Source organism: Leptinotarsa decemlineata, unplaced genomic scaffold (assembly GCF_025532065.1).
Source record: "Leptinotarsa decemlineata unplaced genomic scaffold, Ldec_3_MD MMD2_tig00026354_RagTag_RagTag, whole genome shotgun sequence".
Taxonomy (NCBI): domain Eukaryota; kingdom Metazoa; phylum Arthropoda; class Insecta; order Coleoptera; family Chrysomelidae; genus Leptinotarsa; species Leptinotarsa decemlineata.
Window position 1 is genome coordinate 7818310 of NW_027412702.1, and position 17143 is coordinate 7835452.

Consider the following 17143-nt stretch of genomic DNA (forward strand, 5'->3'; position numbering starts at 1 on the left):
CTTATGCATGAACGAAATCTCGACTTTTCGAAACGACGAAAACCAAGATAAATATATCTCAGTTCCTTACCACCAATACACAAAGGTTCTTCTAGTTCTTTGGAAAGATTTCCAAAGAACTAGGTATGAAGGTAGTTATTGGAATAAGTCATACACTACAGAGCCTATCAGGAAATTCAAAGGACAAAGTCGAGAATTAGGAAGAGTTTGGAATTTACCAAATCAAATGTAAGGACTGCGATTCAAAATATGGTGGGCAGACTAAAAGATCTAATAACATAAGATACAAGGAACACTTACCACACCTAAAATATGGAAGACCAGAAGAATCAGCAGTTGCCCATCATGTTTTGCAGCAAAACCAATTCACAGACTTTGGTTCATTAAGATTAGTCAGACAAGTTAACAACAACATACATTCTTGACGTGTCAACTGAGTTTCAGTTGACACTTCCACGCCTTTGGAGATGACTGCCGCAATTACAGTCGAAACGTTTGGAGATTGTAACCAAAGAAGACTATGGCAAAATCCGAAAAACAACCAGAACATTGACGCCAGCCGTGAAAGCCTACATTTCTATAATACCTAATAGTATACTGTATAGTTTTTTGAAATAATATTTCAGTTATCAGATTTACCTGAGAAGGAGATAAGGCAATATTGTGAAATTAATTTTAAGATAATTAAGACACAGGTACCTAGCAAAAGTATATATGGTATAAATAAGGACAACATTGTTTGTAGAGTTACTTCAATCTCTCTCTTGAAGATCACTTGGTGACTGAAACACGTGTCGAGGTGTTAAAAATAACGGTTTGGTGTTGGAATAGAACTCCAGTTAACCGTTTAAGAGAACTGGTGATAAATGTCGAGTGTTGCAATTGAACATAGGTGTGATGGGTGGAGGTGACGAAAAATCAGACTTTTCACTTTCATACAACATTCCGAACAACATATAAAAAATTATAACTACTGCCTTCTATCGCCTATTGATACTCGTTATTCGCAATAGTAAGAGTCGTTGTGTAAAAACAAACAATTACATAATCCAACGGACTGATCATTAAGTTGCGAATTTCATTATCCTCAAAAGAGAGTTCCAGCAAAACTCGATTATTGTTACAGGAAATATCCTGATATATCAGAGAGTATACGTGAGTTGATTTTTTAATAACGAGCAGGGACCCATTCCAATGAGATGATTAAGCGTTGCCGTTGTCTGCTTTAGCTTTTGCCAGTCTATAAATAGTTGTTATTTTCTTGCTTAACTTTGCACAGTGCAATTATGGATTTGTGAAAAACAGATTTTGAGAGTCACAATGAATACTGTATTTGAAGCGGTTTTCAATAAATACTACGAAAAATGGAAATATATAAAACATTTTTTTAGGCTGTCAACCCACATGATTGAAGGTGAGCAGAGTCAATGTGGGTTTTATTAGCCTTTTATTGTTTTACATCTGAATGTGTTTTATGGTTCGAAAGGTGTCAAAAAATATTCCTAGAAATTTTTAAAAACTTTCGGCAATTGTTTACCCATTGCCTTTTGGATTTTTTAACAAAAACCGTTTATAATGAAGAAAAGAGAATTGAAACTTGTTTTTACCATAAAATAAACAAATAATAATAAAAAACATACAAAGTTTCAATTCTCTTTTCTTCATTATCATTTCCTACCACGTAGTAATGGCTATATCCATCAATGTATCGTTTATAATCTTTTTTTTCACAATTTTCATATTCATTAAAGGAATAGATTGAGATCTGCATTATTTTACGACTGAATTCCCTTCATGTTTTTCCAGCGAACCCTGTTGATGAAACTATATATTAAAATAAATAATCAAAATACGAGACCCTATGTTTCAGAAATTGCCAGTTGGATATATTATTTACCTGAAATATGAAAACATTTGAACTGTGTCATTTATACCATAGCTGAAGGTAACATTAAAGTTTTCGTTAAATGAAAGCGAAAACGTTTCTGCCAGCTTTTTTTATAATCCTAGCCATACAACTAAAAAATTCAACGCCAGAACCACAGTGAACAATGACTGCATGAATATTATAACAGTGGTCTGCCAGACTGAAATGTTCATCTATTCCAAAACTTCGAAAGAGTTTCTTGCTTCCGTCAGAGGTTGAGTCTTGTTTGAAGATCATCAGTGTTATTACTCCTCAAATATACTTGTTTCCTTATGACAGTCAGTTAGTTTGGCGCATGTTTGGCAATACGGTCGATCTTCACCTGTTAAAAATTCCATCATCAGATGATGTAACAATAACCTTTGTTATTGTTGATTGTTGATACATGATACCAAGGCATTTAGAGAGTCGAAATGACTATTGCAGTTCACAGAATTTATGGAAGCTACTGCACATAAAATTCAACTGCGATCGAATCATAACATTTGTGCGTGATACTTCGCAATAGAACGTCAGATTGTGTCGACCTCCGCTTCTTGGTACTGAGAAATTGATCTTGGGTAAAAGAACCGTACTGTCAATATTCTTGTTGAGTTATTTATGCAGGAATTTTGTACCAAGGATAAGTCTCCTATGTACCAAAGATATCATATCAATAAAATGTTATGATTGGTGTCTCTCGTGGGGTATTGGCCATTAACTTCTAGATATAAATAATTACGGAACTTCCTCTGCTCGCTTTCAATTGATGTTTTTTTGGTAGTCCTAAATTGAATTCCACAACACAGAGCCATACTCTAACTTAGATCTGGCATACGCAAAATATAGCAATTTTATGGTGGCAATACTTTTGAAATTTTTGCCATTTCTGTAAATGAATCCAAGCATTCTATTTGCATCAGCAGTCATATTCCTTATACGTGTTATGAATGTTAATTTACTGTCTGTCATATGTTATAACAAGATCTTTTATCTTGTGTACGCGGTTGATTGTAGTGTTCTAGATTGAATAATCGTACACTAAAGTTCTCTTTTTTGCTGTGAATGATATTATGTTACATTTGGAAACGTTCAGTTTTAGAAGATTATCGTACACCAAAGTTTTATTACATCTAATTCATATTGTATACATTGGCAGTCAGTAATGTCGTAGATTATAAAATATGATTTCAGTCGTTCGCAAATAGTAGGCTAGGAATCTTCAAAGAGGCATAATACCAATTTTATTTATCCACCCTGCATATAGTTCAAAACAGCCATACTCTATACAGAATTTCATAGTGAAGAATGACAAGGTATCCACTTTTGAATGGAAGATAATAGATAATGTAAATATTTAAGTGTTTATTCACCGTCTTGTAATGACTCCATCGGTATCGATGTTTATCCCATATCAATAGGAATCGAAAGGGTGAGAAATAGGAATAAATTATTTCTTACTGTATACATTTTTAGTCGGAACATGATATCAAGAGGAATGTATAAAATCTGGAATAATAGCTATAATAATATTACATTATTCCTATAAACAGAAAGTGAATACATACCAGATTATCTAAAAAAAAGCTCAATCAATAATCAGTTTCAGACATTATTGACAGAAATATTTACTTGTTTTCAAGTTTTGAATCTTATATTCATCATATTTCAAATACTTACGTTAGAATCGTGATCGAATAAATGATCCGACGTATCAGCGATATTGTAGATTCAACCCCTCTTGCGATTTTTGCCAGAACCATTAGTTATATTGCATTTTGGAAGAATTCAGGAAAGAATATTGTGAAAACGGCAGCATATATCAAAAGTGGGCGAAACCGGAGAAGTCTCTGTATAAGACCATTAAGAGTTTCTTCTTTTTCGCTGGAGATTCTCGGACGAATAAAGAATGATGTTTTTAATTTAGATTCATAACATACAATGTATTTATTTCTTTTGTTCGTGGAGACATAAAATTATTGCTGGTCCAGATTTCTGTCGTTTGGACTTACGGATGGTCTGTTTGGCTTTAAATTGCGGAACAGAATTTTATGCTTCTTCAGTAGCAATTATCGGATACCTGACCATAAGTTAGGCTATTTCATTGGGTGGATAATTCACCGGTTTGAAATAGTCTCTCTTGAATATGAGTAGATGACACTGGTAGGAGTTTTTTGTATATTCATCTATTAATAATGATAATTATGATAACAATCTTCTTCCGGGTCTTTTTCTTTACATGGTCCACGACGATGAGAGAGCAGGAACTGGAACATTTCTCTTCAGGGCTGATGAACTCGGTTTAGTTCTCGACACTGAACGAGGTAATCACAACTCTGACACCGGAATGGAACCCATCTAGCAGAGATCACTTCACTCATCCAGCAACACAAGGAAAGGCAAAAAAGTTAATAAGAATTTCCTTATTGTTTGAAAACGGAGACTCGTTTCTTAAGTCTCTTCTAATTTTCATTCATTCCCCTATTTCACCACATCAATAGCCAGACTGAAATGTGAAAACTCTGGGATCATCTAGACTAATCATTAAATTACAGAATTTTCCTTGTCCCTCTGACATTCATACTTGTAATCAAATTATCACTTCGTCTATGATAACTTTCATTTGACGTCCAGATCACCACAATTCGAAGGAGTTTGTTATCTTGTCACATTCAGAGATTTTTCCCGAAGAAACTGATAACTTTTGATTTTTCCTATATTTTTCACTGGATGAATTGCAATATAAGATTCAGTGAAAATGTTCATTTCATTTTCGTTATAATTTACATTGGGATGCTTGAGTTTTGGTTCCTACTGGCTTAGAGTGCTGCCACAAATATTAAGTTCAGCATCAACCATCCTCCATACCTACGAAACAAGTTGAATACTCAATACTAATTAATACAGTTTATTGTATGATTTTCTCTATAACTGTATTAGTTAGTTTTAATATGGATTTTTATCAAGTATCTACCAGTTCTATTCAATTATTGAATACTTAATACTTAATTTTTCATTGAATTGAAATAGTGTTAATGAGATGCCAGGAGCTACTTTTTGAAATTCAATCTGATAATTATGAGATTCGAATTCGTTTCAGTCTCATCAGTCATTGTATCACTCGAAAGGTTTCTATTCTGACGTATTTATTATAATCTTTGAAATTTTATGCTCAATACCCTAATATAATTCGGAGCAGGGCCGTAGCAAAAAGAGAAATCAGGGGAGGGGGAGGGAACCCAAATTTTCCCAACCCCACCAGCAAAGTTTCCCAACTTTCGAAAAAATGAAAGCCGAGGAATTAGTTAGGTACTGCTATAATATATTAATTTTTTTACTTAGCTATCCAAAGGTTGGCTAAATGCTTATGCCCGTTAGGGCATAAGCATGTATGCACAAACAAAAATAAATTTTGGTAATTTCAAAAATAATAATGAGAATTATTCTACTATGGACCAAGGTCCTTGGTCTTCCACCGTGTATAGGAATATTCAATACAAATGAAATGAAACAACACTTAAATAATATTGTGCTTATTATTTTCTACTATTATTTTTTCTATTTTCACGGTCCGAAATTTACCAACTTTTTCAAGTCGAAAAAACAGCTAAAAGTTGGGAATTTTGTAAAATTGTCACTTCAAAATTTGTGGACTGTTCAGGACTGTTCTCTTACTTAGGAGAAAAATGAACTTTTTTGAAGTTTTCAAACAATTCAGAATTTCAGAGTATGGGATCTCCAAGTTATGCATGTTGGGAAATCCCAACCTTCTGGTTCTTTTCCTTTTCTTATTACCTTTCTCTTTTTTCCACTCATTTTTATTTTTTAATTTTTATTCATTTTTTTCTATCTTCACGGCCCAAAATTTCTTAACTTAACTCATCCCCCCCCATGGCGACGGCTTCGATTCCTTCAAATAAGCGTAACAATGATATTTTATTTGAATTATTTCCTTCATACCCATAAAATGGTGAAAAAATTGAAGAGTAGGCCTCCAAAACACATTTTTGCAGCGAGTTCTTCTTTCAAACTGATCAAATGATGCAAATAATCAAAACAGAGTTCAACAGTGATAGAATGCTTCCTTTCGAGAGCAATAAAACTGTCAGAGATATATTCATCATTTAAGAGTCATTATTATTGGATCAGTCGGTAGCCAAGCGGTTCGGCGTGGGTGCTTTGTTCACTCACTCGAATTGACTGCCGTGTTGGTCGGTGGTTCAAGCCCTAGTCTGAACGATCGATCTTCACTTGCTACCGTCCAACCCGTGTTAGGAATCACACGTTAAAAGGTAAGACCTCGTTAATCCTTAGCTCGCACAAGTTTAGACTTCTGAGGGTTGTCGTTCGTAGGGGTGCGACAGCTGGTTAACGGAAAAACAGATTTTAAACAGATTTTTTAAACACATGACACTCAGGGCCTAGTTGTGCATCATTCTCAGTTTCAATAACTAACACAGTAGCTGGAAAAGAATTCCATGAAATTAAATATCTGCCAATGCAGTTGTCAGTAGATTGATCAAACAACCAACGTCGATATAAAAACTTGACAACCTAACTGTCATATCAATAGGTGATTCACCTATTTTTCGCTTGCTTTTTGGCAGTTATTTTTATCGAGTACTTTTCTTGGTTATTTACATTTTGTCCTCAATCTAGGACCGCCAGCCCGCTACTGACGATACCCAACAGGATGAAACAGCTGTATACCAGTGGCTCTCAAATTGAAATCAAATTGCGAATGATCAGAATAGTACTCATCTTAATCTTTCGAATACCAACAATTTATCTATGTTCTATACTAATATTATAAATGTGAAAGTTGGTGAGGATGGAAAAATACTTGCTCCCTGAGAGCCCGCATATATCTACCTCTTATGTGGTAGTCACTTCGTGCAAAATACTAAGCCATAAATATAATCGAATTGAATACTTTTTTATAATGCACATTTTAGAATATCTGTCGAATTCTTATAAAAATTGATACAATTGTCGTTTTTAGTATTTGATATAGATAAACTTTGTTTTTACACTAAGTAGTTTAGACGAATCGTTCAAAGGTTATCACCAAAAGATTGACTTGACACAAGGTAGTAATCTATTACGCGTCGCGTCTACTGTAAGACGATGGAAAACTATGAGCGGGGGTAGAGAAGCGGTCTAAGCAATGAAGCGTCATCCGAACGTTGGCAGACGCGTGAGGGCTGACGTCGTTGACGGTTGTTAGTTTTGCGAATTTTTTTCTAGATAACATATTTTTTCAGTGATTGTATTTCTAAAGTAAAAATATAAATTACCAGCTGTTGCCCGCGGCTTCACCCACGTAGAATTCGGTATGTCACATTACGTTTCCATTAACTCAAATATTTAGGTTTTCGGCATCAAAACTGACGAAATTCAATACAATCTTTGAACCCCTATTTTTCCCCTTGGGATGGAAATTCCTGTTTACCTTTCTTGGTGCTTATTTATGCTATACATAGAACCTACCTGTATATTTCAAGATTCTAGGTTCAGTAGCTTCGGCTGTACGTTAATATAAGAGTCAGTCAATCAATAGGTACCCACTTATACAATACTAACGGTTCCCCGTTGTTCAACCCGCGTTACCATAGAAACCTACCCTATATGTTATTCCAGGTCATGATCTATCTATACAGTGCCCTCATTTCAAAACTTCCCACCCCTAGTACTTCGTTTAGCAGTTTAGATATCGAGGGGGAAGTGGTATTTTAAGTTTAACCTTCTTACCCCTAGCTACCCCCACTTAATAATTTTGAATGGCACCCCCTATCTTGTAACACATCATTTTAAAGATCTTAAAAATCCTCACCCAACCCCGTTTAGAAAACTGAAGTTGGTTGATCCTTTCTCGTAAAATAGGGCAAATGGAAAATTAATTATAATAAAAAATAAAATAAAAGCTATTGCAATTAAATAAATGTCCCTTACTTTATTAGGTGTTCAGAATGTTCACCATTGGTAGCTAAGAAAAAGTACAATCTATTCTTGAATTCCTAGCGGACTTTTGTAAATGTTTCGTTATTAATTTGTCTGCATGTGTCAGTAATCCTGTGTCTTAGATCATGAATGTCCTGCGGGGGAGTTTTGTATACCATTGTCTTCAAATAACCCCATAGAAAGAAATCCAATGGCGTTAAATCCGGAGATCTTGCCTGCCAATCCATTTGTCAGGATACCGTTGATCGAGCTACTGTCGGACATGCAATGCATAGTGTGGCGGTGCGCCGTCCTGTTGAAAATATAAATTTTGTTCATACAAGAGCGGGTTGTCTTCTTCATCAACTTGGCGTTCTATGGACTGTGTTATGAGTGGATCGATTCCATTTTTCAATAAGTTCAAATACAATTGCCCAGTTAAATTTTCTTCAATAAAAATAGGGCCAATTATTTCGTTTCCCAGAATTCCAGCCCAGACGTTTATTTTTTGTGGATATTGCGTATGATCCTCTCGAAACAAGTGTGGATTTTCATTATCCCAGTATCTACAACTATGCTCATTTACAAAGCCATTGAGAAAAAAAGTTGATTCATCACTGAAGCAAATATTTTTTATTAAATTCGGGTCATTTTGAATTCTCGCAGTCATTATTTCATAAAATTCAATTCTCCTATCATAGTCATCCTCACCGAGTTTCTGAAGAATACTCATTTTGAAAGGAGAGAACTTGTTTAGTTTCAAAACTTTGTGTATAGAACCAACTGATATATTTACTGACTTGGCGACTTTCGAAATTGAAGTAGTAGGCTCAACGGCAAATTGGCCTAAAGTCTCAATCTGTGCGGCTTCCGTAAAAACTCTTGGCTGCTTTACTGCTTTGTTGCACACAGAACCGGTCTCTTCAAATTTTTGAACAAGGTCTAGAATATATCGGTGACTCACATTTTGGCCTGCATGCCTTTCATTAAAAACCCGGGCTATCCTACGAGCACCTATCTTCAGCACCATAAATAAAAATAATTTCAATTCTTTTTTGTAAAGTGTACACCATAATGATTTGTATTACTGTCAGTGCAACTGACACCACTTGAAAAACAGTTTAAAATCAGGAATAAATAATTCTGATAAATGTTTTCATTATTTAATTGTAACTGATGCCAAGAAGCAACTGTGTGACCTTATCTCACTTTCAGCTAAAGCAAAAAACTCTGTATAAAAAAGAGACATAAACACACCGTTATTGAGTCAGTGGTAGCGGTTCCATAAATGTTTGCATTTTGTTATAATTCATTTTCTTTTTGCCCTATTTTACGATAATGGATCAACCAATTTCAGTTTTCTCAACGGGGTTGAGTGAGGATTTTTAAGATCTTTAAAATTATGTTTTACAAAATAGAGGGTGCCATTTAAAATTATTAAGTAAGGGGTAAGGGGGTTAAACCTAAAATACCACTGGCACTGGTTTTGAACTTACCCCTCGATATCTAAATTGACGTGTTTTTTGCCTACGGCAAATTCTCCCTGCTAAACGAAGTACTAGGGGTGGGAAGTTTTGAAATTAAGGCACTGTATACATTTGAATCCGTTGAGCAGTTTAGGCGTCAAAAAGTAAAAAACATTACAATCATCCATCCAAACTTAATTTACGCATTTATAATATTATTAGAAGTAGGATTAGTAGGATTACCAATGTACTTCATTTAAATCATTTCAGTTTCTTTCTGCTGATGCTATTCAGTATTGTATGAGTGGGTACCTATTGATAGGTGATTGATATTGATGGGTACCTATTGATGATGATTGATTGATCTTATATAAACGTACAGCTGAAAGCCACTGAACCTAGAATCTTAAAATATGCAGGTAGGTTCTTTGTATAGCGTGTATAGCATCAAGAAAGGGAAGCAGGAATTTCCACCCTAAGGGGTAAAATAGGGGTTCAAAGATTGTATTGAATTTCATCAGTTCTGAAGTTGGAAACCTGAAATTTTGGGTTGATAAAGAAATAATGTAACGATTTGTTCAAAATGGTCTGTCACGAAACTTAATGTGACAAACCAAATTCTTCGCGGGCGAAGCCGCAGCAACAACTAGTATATGATATTTCATAAACTACAGCTCACGATTTGATCTTCAGAAACTTTATTTTCACAGTACTTTTTTGGTAGTGAAACAACACTAAGAACAAGCTAAGAACAAGTGGTTCCACTTATGTTTCGCTTGCGTTCACGCAGCTATTTTTATCAAGCACTTTCTTGGTTTTTTCTCATTTTGTCTTTAATCGAGGACCGCCTGCCCAGTACTGACGATGCCCAATAGGCTGAAACAGCTGTCTACCGGTGGCTCTTAAATTAACATCAATATGGGAATGATCAAAAAGTACTTATCTATTTATTTTTTGATTCTTATGAAATTATTTTCCAGCAGCTTGACTGCATGAACCTTTCTAGATTTCATATCATTTCTAGAAACATGTGGATTCGTTTTCCGATGGCATTTCAGGTTAGCTTCCCAAATTTCTGCTACCGCAGTTGTCGGTTGATTGGTCAAACCACCAATACTGACATAAATACTTGGCAAGTTGACTTGGGTGTCACACCAATGGTTCCACTTATGTTTCACTTGCGTTTACGCAGCTATTTTCATCAATTACTTTCTTGGTTTTTCCCATTTTGTCTTCAATCGAAGACCGCCTGCCCGGTACTGACGATGCCCAATAGACCGAAACAGTTGTCTACCGGTGGCTCTTAAATTGAAATCAATGTGGGAATGATCAAAAAGTATATATATATGGAATAAGGGTGTATGAACAGGTGTTCCCCAAGCTTATGGAACTAAGCTGGTTTACTATGAAATTTAATTCAATATGTTTATTTCATAAAATCAAATTATACGGAGACACAAAAATGTATTCACATGCCCACAACACAAGACCTCAGTTTCCCAGAGAAGCTTTTCGTATTCGATTTTTCATCTTCATAATTCTATTCTCAATTTGTTAAAACAGCCCAGAAATATTGATAAACTCAAAAAAAAACTTGAAAGTTTTGGGCAAGTTAACACAATTTGATAATTTTTTTCTGCATATCCTTTTTTTTCTCCAGACTGTGTTTGACAAGTATTCATTCCTCGTAATCTTCCATATTACTTTTTTTCTCGTTTTGTTGTTGTTGATGAATATTTAAGTGACCCAATAAATGCCAAAAACTGTATGATGCAGATTCACGTTTTAGGATCAGTTAGGTTAGTTTTCTAAGTTATAAGTTATATTATAATATTTAAAATAGCAAGGGTTGAGTGGTAGAGCACCCTTGCGTAAACTCACCCTTGGGATTTCTGGGTAGCATACGAAAAATATAATGTACTATTTTATTTTTCATTGGAAATATATATATATTATTATTATCTTTCAACCGTAGTTTGTGCTGGTCAGGCCCTATCCCCCGAAGCCCCGATACATTCGGGAGGGTGCGCCAGCATTATCAACCAACGACCACTCCTCACACCTAGGGGTAAGTGATCTTTGGGTCCAAGAATTATGTGCCATAAGCAAGCGCAGTGAGCCAAGAATGACAGCCTTCTGCATCTGTCCGGCTAAGATTTCTGCCTTAGTGTGGCAAGCCGGCATGATTATAAGATTCGATAGTAGAGAGGGCATCTTCCACCAAGGACTCCAATAATCAGAACAACCATCTTGACAGAGTGGTCTGGATAGATTCAGCAGAGTTCGAAGAGAAAATCTCGATATTTCATTCGTTTTTCCTCCTTTTTTCGGACGATATTCGTCCTACCAGGAGATGAAAACTCCACGACAAATATCGTCTTGCTCTGGTGGTCGAGAAGGACTACATCAGGCTTATTAGCTCGTATGAGCCTGAGGGTGGGGAACGAATAATTCCAATAAATTCAGTACTTTTCGTTCCCCACAACGGATTCAATACCCCCCGGAGCGTAGGGTAACACCGGTGTCTCGTCGATACCGTAAGAGTGCCGTAGATGGTAATATAACCCTCTTAGGGCCGCGTTATGTCGATGGGTATAGGCCAAGACCGCATATGCTGGACATGCTGATAGCAAGTATCGCGAGGCACCTGAGACCCTATTATTATCTATTATTATTATTAAATTCCAAAAATCGACGGCCTTCTGAACCGAAAAATAGTGACACTGAAAACCTCGACCGTGAAAGCGTTCAACCATTTTGTCAATTCAATTTGATATACTACATGGTCATCAAAATTTCACTTTGTATATAGCTGTACCAATGTATGTATTATTTCGATACTCGATTTGGGCGTATTGTATCCTCTTGTTTATGTTATGTTCCAAATAACATTGTTTTGCGCCAAATCAAATCAGCACTTGTTTACCTCTCACTCCAAGTAATCCATCAGAAATTTCACGATAATCCATCATGTTTCGAACCGATTGCATTGTTACATATGGATAAACTAATTAAAATAGTCCGAGAAATGTGGAGTGATTCACTATGGAAACCGGCCTGCATATAAAAACTACAGAATTACGGTATTTTAGACAAATGAAGAGAACTACATTATATTTACTACAGTCTGTGGATACCTTTCTCTATTATACGTAATGGATCCACATAACGAAATATGATATATTTGATATTTCTAGAGTCAACACTTTCATTGCTCTAATTCGTTTTGGCATTCAAATTTGTTGACCTATTTTTCACCCCCCTTTCGTTTTGGTATAATCTCATTATTTCATAACGTCTTTGAACAATGTTTTGTGTATTGTTTCTTGACCTATCAATAATATCTTCTGTTCAGAGACCTACAAAAATGAAATGAAAATGGAAATTTTTGAATACATCTCGACCCATTCATCGTGAATAGAAAAAAAATTATTCTTCCAGCTCATGGAAGGGCAACCCGCTATTCAAAGATATATAATGTCATTCGATCAGCTGAAATAGGTTACTTAGCCATTTTCATAGGTATGGAGGCCAACATACCTCATTAACTGGAATTGAGACAATAGATCCTGGTTTGACAAAGGCTGTGTGAAAACTCTCAGCCTAAACAGTTGTTCATCATTGGCTTCAGATCTTTTTTATTTGAAATCTAAAGGGAGACCATTCCCAAATTGATATTCGTTGAAGAAACACAATAAGGGATATCTTAGGTCCACTATTTTCCATTCTCTCCAAAGATCATTGAAAGATAACAACTACTCCTCAAAAAAGGACGATATTTTTTAAGATGAGCGAATCCTTCGTGCCTCCTATACCAGTGAAGCAATGCAAGCTAATGGAATTCCAGTCATATTTGTATCTCTGAATGACTGATTGACTATCCGATCTTCTCTGAGTTGTATTCTTCCATACAATCTTGGTATATTCCCTTATAATGAACTCGAATCCAACCAATCTCTGCAACAAAAAAGAACACCTATCCATAAAATTGGAAAATCACGATTTCTGAAATAATGGTGGGGGTCATTATTGAAGGTACTGAATATTTTGCAATGTTCAAGTATATTGACGGTAGCCGGTCGGTTCGACGTGGGTGCTTTGTTCACTCACTCGAATCGACCGCCGTGTTGGTCGCTGGTTCAAGCCGCAGACTGAACGCTCGATTTCCACTTGCTATCGTCCAACTCGTGTTAGGAATCACACGTTAAAAAGTAAGACCTCGTTAGTCCTTCGCTCGCACAAGTTTCGACTTATGAGGGTTGTCGTTCGGAGGGATGCGATAGCTGGTTAACGGAAAAACAGATTTTATACAGATTGAATAACCGCTAATATGTTTTTTGTGTCAAAGATAGAGTTAATATTTCATGTTACGCATGTACATGCCCAAGTCAAACGAGAAATATGGAAAGTCTGAAACAGTTACATCATCATTCGAAAGCGTTCGACTATGGTTAGGTTAGATTAGGTCCGAAGTGAGTGGGTCTATTCGACCCTCCATCGCAACCCGCAAGGGTTTAGTGTGGCTCACACCTATTCTCACTCGGCCAAACAATCCCAGCTTGTTTACGAAGCCTATAAGTTTGTATGGTGAGTGGTCTTTCAGTTCAGATGGTAAGAGTACGGTTCTGCCGAACTCTAAAGACCTGATTCGGTCTCCAGCGGGGCAGGCACAAAGTATATGCTCTGTTGATGAGGTAGACGGATAGTCGAGTTGCAAGATTCCCACCTTGATACCCACGACAACCTTTCCATATGAGGGTTTTTGCACGTCAGCTACACCTGACGATGCCTTAGATTCAGCCGTGCAGGGCTTTTTCGCCTCTGGTTTTGGTGAAACCTCACTTGGGCGCAAACGTTTGCTAAACCTGCTCATGAGGGGTTACTTTTCCCACCTGTGACAGATTCTGCGTACGCAGCAGCTCTCGCTCCTGAACTAAATTTACAGGGAGGTTAGTTGGAGTCGTAAACTCGACATCCATCTCCTCTGTAGACTCGCTCCTGAACTAAATTTATAGTGAGGTCCGTTGAGGTCGTAAACTCGACACCCATCTCCTCCGTAGACTCGCTCTTGAACTAAATTTACAGGGAGGTCAGTTGGAGTCGTAAACTCGACATCCATCTCCTCTGTAGACTCGCTCCTGAACTAAATTTACAGTGAGGTCCGTTGAGGTCGTAAACTCGACATCCATCTCCTCTGTAGACTCGCTCCTGAACCAAATTTACAGAAAGGTCCGTTGGAGTCGTGAACTCGACATCCATCTCCTCTGTAGACTCGCTCTTGAACTAATTTTCGACTATGGTACCAGTTACTTACTTCCCCGAAAAAATCCTGCCTATGCCTTAATGCCAGTGTTGACAGGTACTCTTCAGTTCCCCCATCTTTGAGTATTGTTGATGACTATTTTACTATTAACCTTATCAGTACCTCACCAGTACATCATATAAAACAATTTGTCTCATTGATAATGCTTCCGGTGACTGCAGAACCCTGTTGGTGTATTGGACATATTTCTTTTCTTTACAAATATGTATGTATGTTTGAAAGAAATATGCAGAACGGAAGGGGTTCATATCTCTTATAATATCCGAATTGAAAAAAATATCTACCTCTCATTCCACGACAATTTTTGATTTTATTTTGTTCAACGAACCTACTCTTGCATGAAAAAAGAGTTAATTATCTGATATTGTTTTTGGTATCTTTTTTTATTTTCAGTTTTTACTCCGTCTCTAGTTGAGATTTTGTTGATTGTGGAGGAGTACAGAATATTGTATTTTATAGTAATGTGTCCCATTCGATTCGAGTCCTGAGTCAAAATTGTTTCGTTAGTCCATATTTTTGGAGAAACAATGTCTGTTATGAAATATAATAAAAAATTATACATTTGAAATTATAACACCATTAGAAATTACTGAATTTCATGCTCAGAAAATTGTGAATACTTCCACATAGCACATTGTTAAAAAAAAAGTTGGGTTGAAATGATCTTGGGAGAAATGAAAATGTCCTACTTTCAGACATTCAACCATAGATTACGTGGATACCTGACAATTTTGAATAAAGGATATGTGAATCGTTAATTTTTCCTGCAACATCTGTATTGCACGAATTTATTTATTTTCCTCCTAAACTGTATGATATTCCAAAACAAACACCATGCTCAATCACCAGAAAAGCAATACTGTTTTCGACGCGCGTTTATACAACCAAGGTGGCGTCTTCAGGAGATGACTGTTCCACCGACCAAGTTCTACCAACTTGGTTGGTAGTTCTATCAAGTTCTACCAATTTGGTTGGTTGAACGGTGGTTAAGAAGAATATTACTTTTGTGGTTACTGGGTTATTGAAAAAAGTGTTGGTTTTGGTTTTATTCTACGTCTTAGGTTCCAGTTTTATCTCATGTATGATATTCGTCGGAAATTAACTCACAATATGACGTATGCTAACATTTGTCGACACTGCCCAGACTAAAACTGTTGGAAATTATGATCGTCAAGTTGCTGGAGAAGCTGTTCATCAGAAACTCTAGTACGAGCATTAAATAATTTGCATGCCACAATTCTATGCAATAAACTCGATTTATGTGTCAGAAGTTTTAATACCGTTGAAGTCATTAATTTGAGACAAGTCATGTTTCGTTCAGGAATATTATTCAAATATAGCAAGTCGGCAAGCTTTCTGATGAGACAGCCGTACAAGTGTAATTAGTTGAGGCGGAATATTTGGATTATTTGCTCCAGTAGTCGCAGTGACGATCGATATGGGCAATACGCTTAATAATAGGCGTTGGACTGAAAATTACTATGTAATTGTGAGGAAGTTTATTGGGAAAACTATATTGGTCATATAAAGGTTTTCGTGTGACGTTTGGAGATGAATCAATAGTTCCAAACAATTATGTTCGCATTGTGATGATCATGGAAATGATTTATATATTATCGTCATATTGACATTTGTAATGGTATATCATATATACATTTTTATCATAATTGAAATATTTGGTAGAATATTGAACATTATAAATGTATCTTATATAAAATCTTTTTCTTCAGAAGAAATTAAATTAAAAAAGATACTTATGTCCATATGACATATGAAAATGAACAAATATTTGAAAATGCAAGTTATTAGTAACCCAGAATAACTTCAGTTCGAAATTATTCGGAAAAAATAATTTCAAAAAATTCAAAGAAAAATGGTCTTTTCAATTTCTCATAAAACAGCTTGAATATATCTGAACGATGTTAATTTTGGGATGTTATATGAAGGTACAATATTTTTAGGTTTCAAATATTTAGTAATTATTGTTAGTGCCCGATCGAAAGTTCGGTTTCGGTTTCGGTCGAGTTTCGGCAAAAAAACGGGTTTCGGTTTTGGTGGCAAACCTGCCGAAACTACGACCGAAACCGAAACTGCATTCGGGAGTTCCCGCGCTGTGATCGGTCATGTTCGGCTCGTTGAATTTTATACAAGTGATATTAGGTAACAACTTAAATAAGTAATTTTGTGTTTAATATTTTGGAAAACCCATCAATAATATTCAAAAGAAGGATCTACACCTACTCAAATAAACACCTCACCTATTTTAAAGTTTTAAGGTGCCATTAATATTTTTTCTTAAATAAGGTTGATTATCAATAAGTAAAAATTTCGAAGACTGCATAACGTTATATTTAAAGATGAAAAAATAAAGACTAACTGATTAAAATAACCTTTTCTTTATTTTTCCTTCAAAACATAATCATTGTAAGGAAGTTTCGGTTTCGGCCGAAACTGAAACCGTTGCCGAAATTCGTTTTCGGTTTCGGTTTCGGTCGTAAAAACCAGCTT

The 17143-nt window shown here is 35.9% G+C and overlaps 1 protein-coding gene across 2 annotated transcripts in view; it reads left to right on the top strand.

Moving 5' to 3' along the window:
* LOC111507662 (uncharacterized) overlaps positions 1-17143 on the top strand; it is a 395391-nt gene that overhangs the window by 68152 nt on the left and 310096 nt on the right. The window lies entirely within an intron of this gene.